Raw genomic sequence first — 18469 nt, forward strand, 5'->3', positions numbered from 1 at the left:
AAACCTACACAGAGAAGACTCCTGTACATCCTGATCCTGACATCAAGCACAAGAGGCTACAGGAACTCACACAGGGATTCACCACATCATGCAGTCATTTTTAGCAGGAATTTATGCTTTCCTCTTTGACTTTGCCCTAAGGCAGAGTAGGAGCACCCACATGGCAAGTTACAAATGGGAGATAATTCAAGAAGTTACTACCTTTCATAACAGCCAAGAGAGATCCCTTAATACAACAGTACGAGAGGATTCAGCAGGCACAATTCACTGGACACTGGCACGAATTTTGCATGCTTGCAATGACGGTGAATGTACACTGTCATCTCCCCGAGCAGGCATAACCTCAGGAAGAAAGGCTCACCCAGCAGTCTGGGAACAGAATTCTCCATTGGACTCCCTGCTCTACTAAAAGTCCTCTGGATGACCTGGGCAAGCCGTCAACATTCACCTCACCCAGCAGGACCTGTCTGTCGCTTGCTCTCCATCTCCCTCCATTCTCTATGGGGGCACTACCTTTGGTACCGTGCTGACACAAGACTATCTTGGGTACAATGCTGACGCAAGCCTTCTATTTTAATAACTTAAACAGCAAAATCCCCTGCAATTTATAAAATAAGGAAGTAGCTAGTGGCCTTTTTTAAATTGCTAAGCACACTATCTAGGTCAATTGAGCTTCATCACAGATTCTAGGTCAAGATTTTCACATGCTGAGGGAATTCATATGTCTCTTTCCTGTCTTGTTTCTCTGGTCTCTAATAAGGGAGAAATTTATGCTTCAGCCTTAGGATACTTCCGTTAAAGTCATCAGCAAGGTACAAATGCCTTAAAAAGCAGACTCAATTAATTTGTGTGTTCATTGAACCACTTGTTTTGTCAGATCCATACGCTGATCTATATCCACATTGCTACCACCTTCTACATAACAGAAGTTAATAACAAGGAGACCAAATTTTCTGCTGCTATACATCAGCAAAAGATCAAGGAACTCAATGAAGATTCACACCCACTGTGAATGTCATTCAAAACACAGCATTTTCTACATGTACAAGTCTGGAGGTTGGCTGAAGAATAAGATCCCCTACATTCATACACAGAACTTCTATTGATGCCAGTGGGAAGGCCCGGGATAGTATAAATATTTTACACACATGCTGGTATATCCTGTGTTTGTAGAAGAAAATGTTTATTTAATTTAAAGTAAATGCATGTAGTGGGTCACATCCTCAACCTGGCTACACTGGCTTCTCTGCCAGAACCAGATCAACTTCTGACACTGAAAGACTGCACAACTTTTTGGATGCTAAAAGCCACAGAGAAGCGTGAGGATATTTTAAGATTTATAATATATAAAAATACTTTTACCTTTTGTATATTCTGTAACAATCATTGCCATGGAATATTAAAAAGAATAAAAGGAAGACAATATAGCATAGACACTTCCACAGTCTGCTTAACATGAAATAGAAACTCATGATCATATAATCATATTCCTATACTTCTCCAAAAAGGATATTTTTAGGACAAGGGAGAAATTTAAATATTCAACAGATGTTTTCCATAAAAGAAGATCTATGTATCGTAAACCTTGTTGTCAGAAAGTCACTTAGATAATCTTCTGACTCTAGTCAGCTATTACTCTTCTGAAAAGTGTGAAAAATCCACCTATTGCTATGTTTTCTGCTATTCATTGCTGTTGAACTTTGTAATAACATACACAGTGACAGCATGTTTCCACTCATTATGGTAAGGTCAGCAGGTCAGCTGAGTAAATGTAAGTGCAAGTGCTTTTTTTTTTAAGTATATTTTGTCATTTTTAGGTTGCAATTTCATTGGACAGGTTTATTTCCTAAGCCACAGTTTGCAAAAATAAATAAATAAATAAATAAATAAATAAACCTTATCCAAACCCCTCTGACCTTCATTGTATCAAAAATCACACAAACTACTTCACAAGATCCGTTTTGATTCTCCAATGGCCAAAATTTCTTTCTCTTGAGTTGGTTTCAAATATATAGTGGTACTTTGTTGCAGCCCTGCTTCATCTGTGTGAAAAGCAGGTGCAACCAAGTAAAATCTGAAAGGCTGTCAATAACTATCTCCAGCATAGTTCCAAGCAATAGTTCACATTGGTTTGTACTTTCACCCATTCTTAATCTCCAAGGCTAGAAAACATGCAAAGGATGCAAATATACTGTTTTAGGATTAGAAAAGATGTCTTTGAGTCTGATCTCTTCCCTAACCCTGGCCACAAGTTTTTGCATTGTAAGCTCCTGCTTCAAGACCAACAGCTGTTTGACTAGAGTGTATCTTTAGAAAAATAGTTGTGATCTTAATCATGGCAATCAAGTCAATAGTCCACTGATAGAGAATGCAAAAATATAATTCATCCCTAATACCAGATATCCACAGTTAAAACACAGGTCTTATTTCTGCTTGATATGTGTTTGACTTTAAGTTCAAGCTGTTGGATGTTTCTGTACCTTTCTCCACAAGACTGAAGAGTCCACTGTTGACGATTCCCGTTGCTTATGCAGATATCTCAGAGTATCATCAAGTGATGCTCTAACCTTTGTTTTGGAAATAAACTAATCCCTGGACCTACTTTGTTATAAAACTGCTTCTGTAATGTTGTTTTCATCTGAAACCATCCACTTTATCTTCAGCTTTCTTGAGTTGTGAATACTAGAACCAGACACAGTATGGCTGTAGCAGTGCTCCTCCACCAAACACAGAGGTAATTCAACCTCAGTTCCCAGTCATATACCACCATAGAATCATAGAATCATAGAATCGTCAAGGTTGGAAAAGACCCTTAAGATCATCAAGTCCAACCGTTAACCTAGCACTGCCAAGTCCATCACTATACCATGTCTTCAAGCACCGTATCTATCCGTTCTTTAAATACCTCCAGGGATGGAGACTCAACCACTTCCCTGGGCAGCCTGGTCCAATGCTTGACCACCCTCTCGGTGAAGAAGTTTTTCCTAATGTCTAACCTAAACCTCCCCTCGTGCAGCTTGAGGCCGTTTCCTCTGATTCTATCACTCGTTACTAGGGAGAAGAGACCGACCCCCACCTTGCTACAACCTCCTTTCAGGTAGTTGTAGAGAGCAATAAGGTCTCCCCTCAGCTTCCACTTCTCCAGACTAAACAACCCCAGCTCCCTCAGCCACTCCTCATAAGACTTGTTCTCCAGACCTTCACCAACTTTGTTGTCCTCCTCTGGACACACTCCAGCACCTCGATGTCCTTCTTGGAGTGAGGGGCCCAAAACTGAACACAATACTCGAGGTGCGGCCTCACCAGTGCCGAGTACAGGGGCACTATCACCTCCCTGGTCCTGCTGGCCACATTCACAATCTTTGTCTTGTCTATTGTAGCCAAATATGAAAATGAGAACCCATGGCCACAAAAAAACAGTTTTCTTTCTTCCCAAGATAGACCACTCAGCCTCAGCACCTTTCTGCAAGAGTGAAATATGTTTCTTGATAGATAACCTTAAATACAGTTGCACTGAAAAAAATATGACTTCTTTATAATTCATCATATCATCTTTTTTTGTCACCAGCAGTTATTGTTAGCACCAAATTCATAGGGCTTTTTGCAAACCATTGATGAAATTGTTAACGTTAATGAACTTCCATGGGAACACTGTCACGCAGTGATGATTTCCCATTTCAATTTATATCTGAGCCCTATGACTTAATGAAGTCTTCATCTATTTCACATACGACACACTAGTTTTGAATCAGTGTATCTTATTAATAATCACTATACCGTGTGATCCCATGTCAAATGGCTTACACAAGTCCAGCTATATTCCGTTAACATTTATGCATTCCACTAACCTTTATTCAGAGCCAAAGAAAGAAAGTTAGACAGACTGAATTACATTTACTAGCGAGAAATAGTTTCACAAAGACCCATAGGCTGACATCTACTTTGCATCCCAGTGAACCTTTAACCTGCCATGCTGGAGTCCAAGTCCAAGTTTCAAGTCAACTTTTGGACTTAGGCTCTGGCTGTTAAGCTGGAGTCACTTGCTTTGACCAAGGAAAGGACATCTCTACCATCCAATGCCCATCAAACCAGTTTATTTATTTTCAGCCATATTATCAAACGTTTTCATATTAACCAATTTTTCAAACTTCTAGTGGGTGGTTGGTATGGCTGAAGAAGCCTAACGTAATTTTATACAAATGGTATAACAAACAGGTAAAATAGTTGTACCAAATCTAAAAATTTTTGTAGTATTGCTGGCAATGGTGACTCATCTGTAAATGAGATAAAAGATAGAGAAGGCCCAAAATGGAGATTGTTGCCATGGTTTGGATTTATAGCCAGACTCTATTGACAGTGTTCACACTATATTTTGTCTCACTCTGTGCTGAGTTTTGCCAAATTTATCGATGTAGTGCCATAGTGATTTACTCTTCAGACAGTGCCACTTCATGGAATAATACTTGGGTAGTAGAACAACTAGGTCCAGTGAGCCATGTAATGAGAGAAACTTGGAGAAATGCAGTTTACCTTCTTCTCATTTGGACAAGAGAGAATAATACAATCCAGCCTGGAAAACCCTACCAGTAAACTTACCCACTTTTCTATGTATCACAATATCATTGATCTGAACTGTGTAAGGAGTTCTACTGAAATCAGGGAGGAAACCCATTCAGTGGCAGCTTCTGCATTGCATCTTTGCAGCATGGCTGTTTTCCCAGCAGATGTTACTGCACTGTTTGAGGAAGATTCAGCCAGCAATGCCACAGTAGTGTAGGGCCAAACTGTTAGGAGGTGTGACACTGCATTCCTCAGCATCACAGCAGGAGATGTCATTTGTGCAAGGAATTGAGGAGTAGCAGTGTGTCCTATGTAGCTGGCCACCATCCTTGCTACCTGAGCATACTGGTAACCGCCACATGTTCAGCAGCCATGCTCTAAGGGCCCAGCCCAGCACGAAGTAGTCTTAGGCCTGGAAGAGTTCAGAGGTGATTTTTCCCTTTCCCCTTCAAACTGCATGATGAGCAGATCAGCCAGACCCTGGGAGCTGATATTGTGTGCACATTTATTCAATCTCCTCTGTATCTCTTACTTCCCAAGTCCCTCCACCCTGCCCCTGAGAAATGTCTTTGTTAACAGGATTTATTATAAGATTCAGGTGCCAAAGCTACTCAGCAATTCGGTCATCTTGCTGATGCACTCAAGCTCTCAACACCACTAAAAGTAACACACAAAAAAATATGATTTCAAAATCTGCAGCCTTAGTCACTGAAATAAATAAAACATGGTAGAGAAAGTCTAGTAGAAAAGAAAAAGGCAAAAGCAAGACGAAGAACAGAGTAAGTAATGGAGTGCTGAACTCCTTTCAGATGAATTACAGACCTTTGGAAAAGAGGAGAGAGATGTAGTCATACAGACATCCCAGAAGACTCAAGCTCCACACCCAGGACTGGAAGTGTCTGTCACCTACAGATCATGCATGAGTGCAGGCATCAGTAGAGATTAGTAAGCATTAAGGAGAAGGAGAATTTTGTGTGATTTTTAAAGTTAAAAAAGCATACAGAGTTCATTAATGGACCAGATTAATGTTTTATGGGTGAGATCTAGTTTATCAGCCTAGTATATTATGGTTTACCCCTAATTTCTCTATCGCAATGCTGCATTATAAATCATGTGTTATGCATACAGCAGGATTATAATTCGCAATGCTCAATTTCACCCTTCATATATAAATGCATGTGTTGTCTTGTGGACAATAGTCTGAATTCAGGACAGTGCTAGTCAAAGTAGATGGGGTGCCCGGGTAAATGCTCAGGGCAGTGGAGTTCAAAAAGTGGCAAGAATTTACTCTGCCAGGTGTTGCAAAGAGACTAATGGTGTTACCAACTTCAGCTGCCTCTACCATCCCTCTGATTACAGTACCCCTGCAGAGCAGAGCTGCCGGCGGGGAACATGTGCCTGAGCTTCATCTTCCCCAATTTACACATCTGCAATAATGGCATACTTGTGCAACCACAATTAACATCCACATGGGTTTACTGAGATGGTATTTGAACACGGAAAAGAGCAGCTTGTGGGAAGGAGGTCCAGAACTGATCCCACCATGACCTAATTCTGAAATCACCCCAGGCAGAATAACAGTCTAACATCCAAGGTCCTGATGTAATGGTTAAATTATGGTTAAAACACCAAACTCCTCCTCTGCAGGTACAAACGATTGGCTTCACAGTGTACTTCTAACAGTTTAGCATCCGTGAATTTCACACGCACAGTTAAGAGCGCTGAAACGTGCTGGCCTCTCTCCACCCCTTGAAAAATGGTTAGTGAGCACCTGAACCTTACTTAGAGTATTCAGGCATGAAGGAAGAAAGAGAAACGTGGATAAAACTTGACGAGGCTTTAGTTTCACAGTCGGAAATTAATTCTCTTTTTCAGTGTTCAGGGAGCCTTGACAGCGTCCTGTGAGCACACACCTATTTAAGAGAAAGACACCCTTCAGAACGGAAAAATAGATGCATGAAGAAGTCCTCACCACATCTGCCTGAGAGACCTGCCCATGGTCTCTGAAAATTGCCTGTGTCCAGTGACCATCTCCCCATGGTTCATCTTGGCAGTGGCCGGCAAGGAGGGAGGAGAAGGGAAGAGCCATTAATCCCAGCTTTTCACACAGCCACAGTCCCAGCATGCTGTGACTGCAGAGACAGGGCTGCTCCAGGGACCTGGGAGGGACAAGGCACCCCTGGAGACGTGGCCGGCACCAGCTAGCCAAGCCCAGCAGATGCACCAGCTGCAGGCAGCCCAGAAAGCCCCTGGGGGACAGCGGCTCCACAGCTAACACAATATCCACCCTCTTGTCCCCTTCCTTCGCTGCCCCTTCCTCACTCTCATCAGTCATGGTGAAACCCCGCTGCAAGCTGTGACAGCTGCAAAGAGTCAGGGAGAGCTGAAAGGGATGGGGCAAAGTTTCCCTGGGCAGCACAGAGGGTGCTGACACCGAGCAGAAGGCTGCCAGAGCAAGACAAGGAGGTTTAGGCTACTTTTATTGCCAGAGCCATGGGAACTGCCCTGGGCTCCTGCCTCCTTCCTCCCCCACCATCTTGGCAGCCCCCTCTGTGCTGTCAGGCACAAGCAAACCCTCCATTAGTCAGAGCAAAAACATTCAGAAGTACTTGCTATGGATTTATTCGGTATAGCTTGTAACCATATTTTGAAATGAGAGATCAATGGCACTGTATATACGCCATTATATTTTGTACGGAACAGATTCATTTTCACACTTGGCATGCAATTAAACACCAGAGTCATGAAGAAGCACAGTTTCTAAAGGCCAGCACATTTCATGCTGGGAGAACACTGTACAGCTACCCCCTAATTACATGCAATACAGACCACAGCAAGGCACATACAGCATGTGATAGTTTGATTAAAGTGAACACCATGGCCAATAAACCAAATGCCTAAAACTCTAAATATTACCTAAGCTAAACATAGGAAAAAAGAAATGCAGAAAACAGATCTGACAAATCCTTGAACAATGTTTCAGCTTCTCATGGCTTGAAATCATTTTCTCATGTTGGGACTGTTATTTGCTCTAAAGTGATTCTTATGTGAGGGCAAATTCACTGTAACCTTTCCCACACGCCTGCTCTGCAGCATGTACGTGGCTTAAAGAGAAACTTCCATGCTCTGGAAAGCTCACCAGTGCACCAGCATTAACTGAAAATTTCCTTCACCTTCCTTATGCTTCTCTTCATTAATCTCCTCAGAGGTGCTAATTACCTGCACTAGTTGTGTCCAAAACCAAGCTGCTTTCTCTTGCAAGCCCGTTTTCTCTCCTCAGCTGAGTTTTCACAGACAATTGCAGGAACAGGGGCTGCATTTCATCCATGGGGTACATTTACATAGTGAGGCAGACCCTTGCTTCTCTGCCCTTACTCCACCAAGCTAGGCAGAAGCCAGCTGCATCCCAAGAATTGTATGGCTCTGTAAGCCCAGGATTGTGCCAGGACAAGTCTGCCATGTGGCCACTGCCGTACCTGACCAGCCCGGGGTACAGCAAAGCAAGGCCACACGTCTTATGCCTAACATATGGCCTGAGCAGAAGCAGAAAGGATTTTCTAAGGTCCCTACCTACAAGGGGCACTTGAGCTGCATTCTCTGTCGGCATATTGAAGTCCATTCCCTCGGGAGCACTCAGCCTGCCCCTTGCACCAGAGCCCACAAGGGATTGGTCGTGCCATATTCATTCACCTATTCCTACACGCTCTGGGACAACTTCCCACCATGGGGGTACACTGAAGATATATTACGCCTGCAACCCACAATGCTGTTTTCTTCCACTTTTGCATAAAGTGTGCAAGGTGATAGGGAAATGCTCTGTTCGCACTCACCCTGAGGACCCACACTTCAGGCCGAGACAATCTGGCAGCGTGGCCTGGATGCTTCCAGGGCTTATCGAAATCTTCTGAAATCTCTTTCTTCTATTCTGAATTTATTCTTCCCAACATAATTGGAGTCTTTCTATCCCCTTCTCATCCCCTCCCCCTGCACCTAAAGTGGCTCCTTCCCTCTGGCTTCCAAGAGTTCCCCTCTCCAAGCTATATTTTATCAGGGGAGTCTCAGTTTTGGCATGTTTTCTTCTGGGCTCAGCTGGCTGATGTCTTCCCATCCCATGCATTCCTCAGGTCAAAGGTATACCCCAAAATGTACTTACTCCCTCTAACCCAAGGGAAGCATTGGAAATTGTCAGATTTGAGGACAGCAGCTGGATCAGCAAAGACGGCCAAGACTGTAGAGTCCACATGATTAATTTCAGGGAGGTACTTATTGAAATCATGTTAGCTTTAAAAAAAAAAAAAGAGGGGGGGAGAGAGTTCAAAATTTGGGCTGAGGTTCATGGCAGTTGCTATTTTTATTGAAGTAGTTTGCCCATCCCTGGTGGATTTGTGCTATCACAATCATTTCTATGCCGGCAACAGCCTGCAATGTCAGAAGCACAGAAGTATGATTTCACTGCAGCACTAAGCCAGGGGAGAATCTGAATTGTGAAGGAGCAAGCTCTGACCAGAACACAAGTAGTTTAAGAGCTCACAAATACGGTTTTGATGAAGTAATTTCTTTTTCCTGAAATGCTCTTTCACCCCACTCCAGCCCACTTCCAGTATTACAGCCCGGGGCCACCTCTTTTGTGCCTTTAGGCTCCAGCATTGGGAAGAGGGGGCTGAGGGTGAATCACCCTGGGGATGGCAAAACAAGTAGCAGAAAGGGAAAAACTTTTAGTCTCAGTCTTCACACAACTGCACTGTAATCTTTTCATTTTAATGAGTGAAAGAATGGCATAAAATACAACCCTCGATATATCTGAGATTCCTGCTGCAGAACCTCACCTATGGTAAAGTCTTCTATGGCCTGAGAAATAAATAACAAACCATCCATAAATGAATGTATGTTTAAGGAGCATGGATGAAAGCAGTACAAGGCAGCAGAAAACTTATGGAAAATGTGTGTCTCCTGCAATCAGTTTTCCATGAAGGAGGATCTCCTGAGGCAGCACATGCAAAATGGAAAGACCTGGGTATTGCTGTAAATAGGGATTTTATTTCGGCATTCAAGAAATTGGTTTGCGCTAAAAGAAACCAAACTCCTGTGTAACCTGATGATGATGATGCATAAATTATCTGTGCCCTATAGACCATTTAAAAAACAAAACCTGACTTCTTTTGGTTGATTTCACTTTTTCTGGTGCTGCAAACACAAGTGTCAACTTACATGAAGCGGAAAAGGTGTTTAGTGGTCAGGAAACATGTTCTTTCTATTGCACAGGGAATGCAACTCTCAGGCAGAAATAGCCCACCAAAAAAAAAAAATCTTCATGATTTATTATTCTGATTTACAAGCATGACAACTGTTACCTTTTGTAAAAAACACCACTTCCATATTGTTGCAGAAACCTATAAACACCAAAGAACAAAAAGCAAAGTTTTGCTGTCTTGCAACAGCAAAGTAAATTAAAAAGTGGGTTGGGAAAAAAAGCCCTATATACCCATTTCTGTTTCTGAAGAGCTGTAGGAAGGTGCTGTGCTCACACTATGTCCGAGCGAACTTCTTACCATGGCCAACCTCAGCTCAGTTCCTCTAGAACTGACAGTCTTGTGTCATGACACAAACTAACAGGTCCTGCCACTAAAACATGAAGTGCCTCAAAGAAGTTTTAATCAACTTGGTGTTTAAAACAGCAATGGCAGACAGCAGCTTGCTGCAGCTGCGGCATAGCTGAGATGCAGCTCGGAACAGTGAGAAATCTTGAGAACAAGCCTTTGCACCAGGGCCTTCACAAGCAGTGGGCAGCTTAATCGAAAAGGTAGCAGGGATGTCTCTCTAAACTAATGCAAACTGCAAAACTCAGGAAGTCCTACTGTGAGGAACCAAACAGCTCAAGCACTTCCACAGGCATCTGTCAGAAATACTCAAGATGAGAAGCCTTGGGTCAGAGGGCTGAAGCAGATTAATTCCCTCCTAGTTCTATTTTTCTACCATTTTTCTTCACTAGGATACAGGGAAATTCTTTACCACCACTAAACGCAGTTATGTACGTACTGCAGAGTGGCTATTGTTTTAACAAATATTCCAAGAAACCTTGTGTTAACAGCTTTAGGATTATGAAATAGTAATATAAAAGACAAATGTATACTTTAAAAGTTATATATGCTGTCAGTACCTTGGGGTACTGAAGAATTTTATCATGAAATAATGAAAGCTGAATATATATGACAATAAAAAAAACACCTTTGATTTCTTGACGGCTACTATCCAACATCTAAAGGTACGCAACACAATCGTGAACAAAGCAGTAAAACAGATACCATGCACCACAAGTTTTCTTTTCATTGTTTTTCACAAAGTTCACAGATTTCTTCTAAACCAACAGCAAATGTAACTTGACAGAGCCATATGTCTCCAACATTCTGCAAGAAGCAAAGCACTTTCATAGATGAAATAGAAATAGAGCGGCTGAGGTCTCCTGGCAAAAATTTGGGGGACATAATGTGAAACTTCAGGCCCACTTCAAGAAGACCAGAATGGACAGTCACTTCACTTTATTGAGATATATTCCATTTCATGGCTTAGTGTAAATGCTGAGTACTAAAGTAAGCTAATGTACCAGACAAGCCTTAGTGTCACAGAGGGCTGGAAGAAACTTTTTTTTTTTTTATATATATATAGGTCATGTTTGCATTACATCAACAGTAGTCACTCATCAAATCCCAGCTAATATTATTTGGGAATATGTCAGAGCTACTATAATAATACAGACATTTAGGCTGCATTGGGAATACACTAAATACACAATATACACAGTAAACTATTCCCAGTACAAAACCAACGTGGGCAGTTTTCTGGCTGAGTCAAAACTAACAAGAAAAGAAGGAATTGAACAAAAACAAAAGCAGCAGCCACAAATCTGGTTTAAGAGCTGTGCAGCAAATATGTTAATGATGTAAAATCATTGAGTACATCAACCTATCCACTCCTCTCTTAACGTTTTCCTGTCACATAATGGTGAATTTTCACAAAACTACAAGAGTCATCTACAAAACTCTGTTGCAAAGCCATTCATGCTGAAGTGCACAAATGCATCCTGACTTGCAAACAGCAAGGGAAGTTAATAATAGGGTAATAGAGAAGGTGCAAAAAGCTCTGATCTCTTATGAGCTGCTGAGTCTTTTTATTTAAATTATATTTCATATATATGTGGCAGGAAGAACGTAGGTGGTTTCTTTGACCCTGGCTGATCCGAGGACCCAGGTGTTTCTGATAACAGCAGAATCCTTTTGTCCTCATAACATTTCATCTCTCTTGCTTCAATATCTGGTTTCTCACTAAACATTTGCCTTGAAATCTGTCCCAAGGGTGCAGAGTGGTATGATGCCCCATGACAGCAGCTGTAAGGTAGCGTGCAGAGGGTTAGCTTTATTACTGCAGGATACAACTTTCCCAAACTCTGCTATCCTCCATCCTCTTTAAGAAAAGTCAAAGCCTACTAGTTTCTTGAGAGGCTCTTCATTAGCCTTCCTTGCTGCATTAGGCCATGGGGAGGTAAAAACCAGTTTCTCACTGCAGTAACAGCAGGAACCAGAACAGCAGTGCTCTCTTTAAGGAGACAGCTTGTTTTTAACACAAAATTATCTCTAAGACTTTTAAAAGGTGAAGAGAGAGAACAGACAAAGATTGGACTGCATTACTACACTGGCTCTCAAGATGAAGCTACTCACAGTTGTACTATCAGAATAGAAAGGAGAGAAGAAAAAGGCTCGTTCTATTTTAAAAAAAGGAAATGTGATAGAAGACACACCCACAAAAGGCTGAAAACCAAAAAGCCTGCAAATCCACATTTCTTTCAGTGAACAAGCACTGAAAGCCAAAAATAATGAGGGTCCTTTGACTGACTATTCCCTGTACGCTGCCTTTGTTATCTCCTCCTGCTCTTGCAAAGGTTTTTCTCTTCCCTTTCTCAGCAGCTGTTGCTACAGGCAAAATCAGCTTCATCTTCACCATTTGCAGGAAATTACAGTGCTAGACATCACTCCATTCACAAATCGTGGCTCCACAATGACTACAATGATGTGAAGCCCGAGTAGCCCAACTGGTTTTAATTTACATCAGGTAACTGGATTTGCACTTGTGCCAATGGGAACAGTACCTGGCCCAGAGAGCCAAGCCATAAACAGGTGGGAAGAAGTTTGGAGAGAGTTCATCACCAGGGATATGAGAAATGTGCGCGTGAAAACAGTTTAGTCAGCAATCAGTCACCTCTAATTTTATTTTTTTTTTAACCACAACGGGTTTATCCAAGAGCCCTGTAGACTTTAATCTGGGTACATTACGCAACCCTGTCTACTACAGCATTAAAAGGCAGGTGTATTCAGAGACACGCACACAGAGATCATTCGCAATCTCTGAATCACGACGATGTTTCTGCTGGCTCTTTGCTCTGCCACCTGTACACTCATCGTTAAGTCAGAGAACAGACCAGCCGGCCAATCGCACAAGTTTAGAAAATCAAAGCCAGGCAGACGATGGCGTGGGAGGCTGAGTATGAATTGTTGAAGGGCTCTGACTAACGCTCCGGCAGGGAAGCGCGCAGGAAGCTGTGCAGAGCCAGGAAGGACACTGCCCCGGTGCTTCCTTTCTGCCACTTCAAAAATATCGACTAACAGACCTCTTTAAAAAAAAAAAAGTGCTTTGGACAGATCCTGACGTTAGCTCTTGGCCTTTGCCTCATATTATCTTACCGAAAAATAGAAGGAAAGTATTGCAAGTAGTTAATAGCTTCTCTTAAACAGGATGCTGAGGATAGTGATTACAAGGCACTCTGCAGAAAAGACTTTGAAACATGCAAGCTGTGTATTCACGGTCTAGGCATGAATGCAGTTTGTACAAGTCCTTGTTACTATTTTGTTAACACAGAATACGGCGTTTTCTTTTACTTACTCCCTTCCTAGTCCTTCTTCATGTACTCTCTCTCCACATATTGTTTTAAAAGAGAACATCAAACAACAAAAAAAAAGTCTTTGTACTGGTTATACTATATGCAGTCATTTGTATTACCTTCAGTTTCAGAGTTCACAGAGGCTGTGTTATTGAAAGTCAGAGCCATGCTGAAATCCAGGTTTGAGACAGAGCCGCCAAATCAATCTGTGACCTTGAGCAAGGCACTAGATCTCTCGGTGCTTCAATTAGTCATGTCATAAAACTGGGGAAAAAGCAGTACCCCAATGAAATACAGATGCTTCGTCAGAGATGAAGCTGTCTTCCTTAAATAACACACATAGGGGCATACACACAAAAGGGTCTCTCATAATGTCTTGCCTTTTTACGGCAGCTGCTTTGCTAAATTTCTGCACAGCTTCACATCCTTCCTACTAGTATCAGAATATTGAATTTATACACAAAGGCATATCTGATCCACAGCTGAAAACTAGCCCTGATAAAATTCGGCTTTATGCAAAGTGCCATCACAGGCCTCACTGAGCACTCAGGATAAGCCATTGCAAGCAGGACTTAAAGTAGCAGGAAGCTTGAACTTAAGAAATGGCAGCTCTGTTATTGCTCCTTGTTTTAAAATTGATAGGTTTGACCTTTTACATTTATCTTCTGTAGTCATTAATCAGTTCTGAGGTGAAAGCTGAAGTTAAAACTTGCTATGTCCTTTCACTATTCATTTTTAGTTAAAATTCTAATCTGGCACTTTGTTTAATATTCCACACTGAGAGCAGGGTGAAATGGTCCCGAGGAGCTTGACAATCCACACATAGCAAACCAAGTGCCAGGCATTCATTGTTAAATTAATTATCAAAAGTGCACACTGAATTATATCGTCTTTTAAAGCTATAAAGGTATTTCACTCCTACCTACCAACTACCTCCAGAAAAAGCTTTAGGATTTATAAACGCTATTCCAGCCACTGTATCCTCTACAAAATTTCAGACAGAAAACCTCAAAATCCTTCTTCATAAATTCTTGAACCTCGGACTCTTTGATCAACATCAACTGTACCATTCAAGGATTTTTGTAAATCCTGAGTGCCTCGGGAAATGCAATGTACATGTAGCAAAAAGGCTACCTAATGGCCATATGGAATGTAGTTTATTCTTGCCCACTTGTGAGTAACATAGAAATGCCTGTATGAAATGTCTCCGGGGGCCTGGTGCGAGACAGATGAAAATTCAGGAAATGGGTAGAGAGGGGAACAGAGGAGCAGCTTTGAATGTTGAACGGCCATTCACATCAGCAGGACTTTGAGTCAAAAAAGAGGACAGAAATGGATTATCACCTCTTATAAAGAGCAAAGTCTCTGACATGATTTAAGGCTTGCATCATAGGTACAATCAGACCTCAGTCAATGCATGCTGCACTATCTGCAGGGCTGCACACACAAAAAATCTAAGCAGACTTTAGGAACCTTAATAATATACAAAGACTTAATGCATGACCTTCATGTTTATTTTTCAACCAAAAGCTATCTAAAAGAATGAGCGTTAAAAAAGTTTGATGTTGATTAACCAGGTCTGACTGTAATTAAGTTTATGAATAGAGAGAAAAATGCAAAATTTTATTAACTGTGGAAGGAATGTTAGGTCCTTAACTGCCCAGCAAGTTCGTGAAGACAAAGGAGATCAGTTTACAAGGGTTAAGTAAACATAATATTTTATATTACAGTTCAAATGAATCCAATTTCAACAAGACTGTGTAAGAGTCTAAAAATTGGTTTACCAGATTGAACATTTTTATGAACATTAAAACCTATTACATTGCTCTGAAGTACAGCTACCGAACAGCCAGAGCCACATAAAGAAACCATTTGTTTCTTAGCCCTATGGCTGAATTGCTTCTAGCCTCCTTGCTATTCATGTCTGGTGGGTTCCCTGTATTTATTTTTACACGCCTACACGTTGTGCATTTTGTATTTCTTTAAGTTTCCAAGGTCATGTCAAAACAAAATGCATTCCTGAGTGGGTCAGCATAGGAATAGCCACACTAGACATTAACGTAATAACTTGATGCTTACTGCAAATCTGAGAAAAGTAACCAGCTGTTGTGAAACACAAATTTCTGGTAAGGGAAGGAGACAATACATGAACACAGTGCTCTGAAAAGTGCTGGTTTAGCAGTAATTGACCTTAAGGTCCTTTATTTATCTATAGAATAGACATGCATTTATAGCCTCCTCATTCTGTTTAGCTAATCACTGGCTCTGATGAGGCTGCAAGCAAAGCTGCCAATTAGCACTAATTATGATAGCAATATTTCATTCAGATTAACAAGTCTGAACCACTGAACTCCCTTGGAGAGGAAAAGTCCTTTTAAGCACTTTTCAGAAGATTTCCAGCACCCCAAAGAACTAGACCACAGATATTATAAGCGTGTATCCAAGGGTGATAGCTCACCATTTGAGCGAAAATAAGCATTAGATAATTGAGATACTGTTATACAGCATGACACAAACAGAGTGGCTCCTGTGTGCCTCCCATAGCATAGCATCCCCCCATCAAACCACAACTACCTCTGCATAACACACCACTCGTTAGGAGCCGTAAAATTCAAACAGCCCTCATCTTGCAGCTGATCATTCTTTTTCTGCACAGCTGCTGGTATTACAAGCATTATCAGTTGTCTTGGTCTTACTTGGGCCATGCCTGAATCGTGGCCAGCACAAAATAGCTGAAGCAAGCCACTCACTCTGGTGAGAGCCAATGGGCCAAAGGCTGCCCTGACATACGCACCAGAGGCGAGTCCATTGAAGCCTACGTCAAGGAAAAAAACTGACCTTGGGCATTCTGAGCTATAGTTTTTTGTGGCTGAATTACAGGGCAGATAAACCTTTAATACACCTCATGAGCAAGGCACACTAGTCCAGGCCTAAGGCTGGTGGATGAAGAAAATCAAGGAAACAAAAAGGTGTGGGTTATACCGCACACTCAGCTACACTGGCTCGGGTCCTGCTGCCCCAGCAGCAGCTCTGAATGTGGCCGTCCGGGGACATATCTGGTCCAGTACAGGGGTCTGTTCAGATGCTCTCTGAGAGAAAATCAATATCACTACCAGCAGCTCCGCTCACCAGGAAGGAGCCGTGTTTTATTGCACCTGAAACACAACACTTGGCTTCTCAGGATGTGTGAGCAACAGATTTGTCAGGTGAGCCAAAAGGGATCCTCCCCTTAGGCAGGCCAGCAGAAATGAATGTCAGGCTTGTCTCGTCACTCAGGACTCACTCTTGCAGCTCTCACACTGAAAGGACACATTGTGAGAAGTGAATTAACACACTGGCATCTGTATTAGCTACATTAAAACCACCCAGAGCATGGACAGGATTAGCCATACCACGTATCCAGAAAGAGAAATGCATGGTTTTGTTTCATGATGAGCTGTGGCTCTTCCTTGCTCTCCTCAAGGCTCCACTGGAGCAGGTTGGTGATGGGCAGGTTGCCTACCTGCACAGCAAGAGCAGGACTGAGAAAGAGTCCAAAATCTGAAGAGGAGCTAGGGAGTAACCCGGTTACTGAAGGTCTGGTTTGACCAGGAAAAGTGCAGCCTTCCCAGTAAAGACAATGATGAGCTGCAATAAGAGTGGGTGGGTAGGGTGGGGCGAGAGAAGGCTTGAGAGAATTGAGCCCAAATGACTCCCACACTCAGGAGAGCTGGAGACTGGGAGCCGTCCTTTCTGGAAAGCAGTGTGCTGGGTTGTACAAGTAGAAGAGAAAGACATTACTCCTAGCAGAGATGGGCGGGAGCTGCAGTATTTGTACTTCAGTTTTCAACAGCACTAAGTACAAAAAGTGTATGGGTCTGAGCGTGTGGACCTAACAGACCCATCTTAATTTCCTAAGAGTCATAAAGGCAAACTTTTAGCAGCGTAAAACATAAAATATAATTTGGAAAACCTGTGTTGCTGGGGGAGGCAAAGAGGCATGCCTTAGCCTTCATGGAAAAAAAGCTGTTTTGGCAAGGGCAATAATTAATGAGCCAGCGGTCATTTAAGGTGGGCATAAATATTTGCATCTCAGAAACATTTGCCACCTTCTCCACGCTCCCCTTCTCTCTGTCTGTTTTTTTCCCTTCTCCGCAGCCTCCTCTCTCACACGCTCTTTTTCTCTCCCCTCCTCTCCCTGCCTGCCTGCCTATCATCTTGCTCTAATTGTTTCCAGATTTGTGTGGGAGGTCAGGGCCCAGGAGTGCTGCTTCATGCCAAGTTTATAAACAGAGCAGTGTTTCCAGATGGCCACTGGCTCCAGCCTGGCTAGCAGGTTGATTGGGACCAGAATAACAACAGGTGGAGAACAGACAATGAATTCCTTGACACTTATTTTACTCCCTCTGCTTTTTCCCCCATTCCCTCCTCCCTGCAGCCACCACGGCTACCACCAGCAGACCTTCAAGCTCTTGAATCAGGGCAGGGAGTCGGGACATGGGGGAGGGAGAGAGGAGGAGGAAGAATGATGAAAGAAAGCGCAAGTGGCTTCCTTGACCGAAGAAATGGCAGGGCAGGAAAGGAGACACATGCTGCTACCTCCCTGTCACCCGTTATTGCTGCTGTTAATTAAGGTGTCCTTCAAGCACTCATGGAAGAGACCCTCAGAGATGAAATAATGGAGAATAAACAACATACCTTGGACAAATAGAGAAAATTATAAGATTGATTTAACAATGCTCTTTAGGCAACTGCATGCTCTCAGTTTTTGGCAAAGCACCTGGGCCACCAAGCCCACTGGCAGCGACAACACATCTTCAGCCACAGGGAGCTCCGTACTCTGTTTTTCCAGACAGAGCTAGTCTCCCCCAGGCTCCAGTTTGCTGCCCCCCTCCCAGGCTCCTGCTCTTCCCTGTTTCCCTCTCCTCTTCCAAGCTGATGTTTTCTTCCCACTCTCCATACCAAATTCCCACTTTCCTCATCGAAAGTTGTTTATAGAAA

The sequence above is a fragment of the Nipponia nippon genome, unplaced genomic scaffold (assembly GCF_047370975.1).
Source record: "Nipponia nippon isolate SJK-2023a ecotype South Korea unplaced genomic scaffold, ASM4737097v1 scaffold_1, whole genome shotgun sequence".
NCBI lineage: Eukaryota > Metazoa > Chordata > Aves > Pelecaniformes > Threskiornithidae > Nipponia > Nipponia nippon.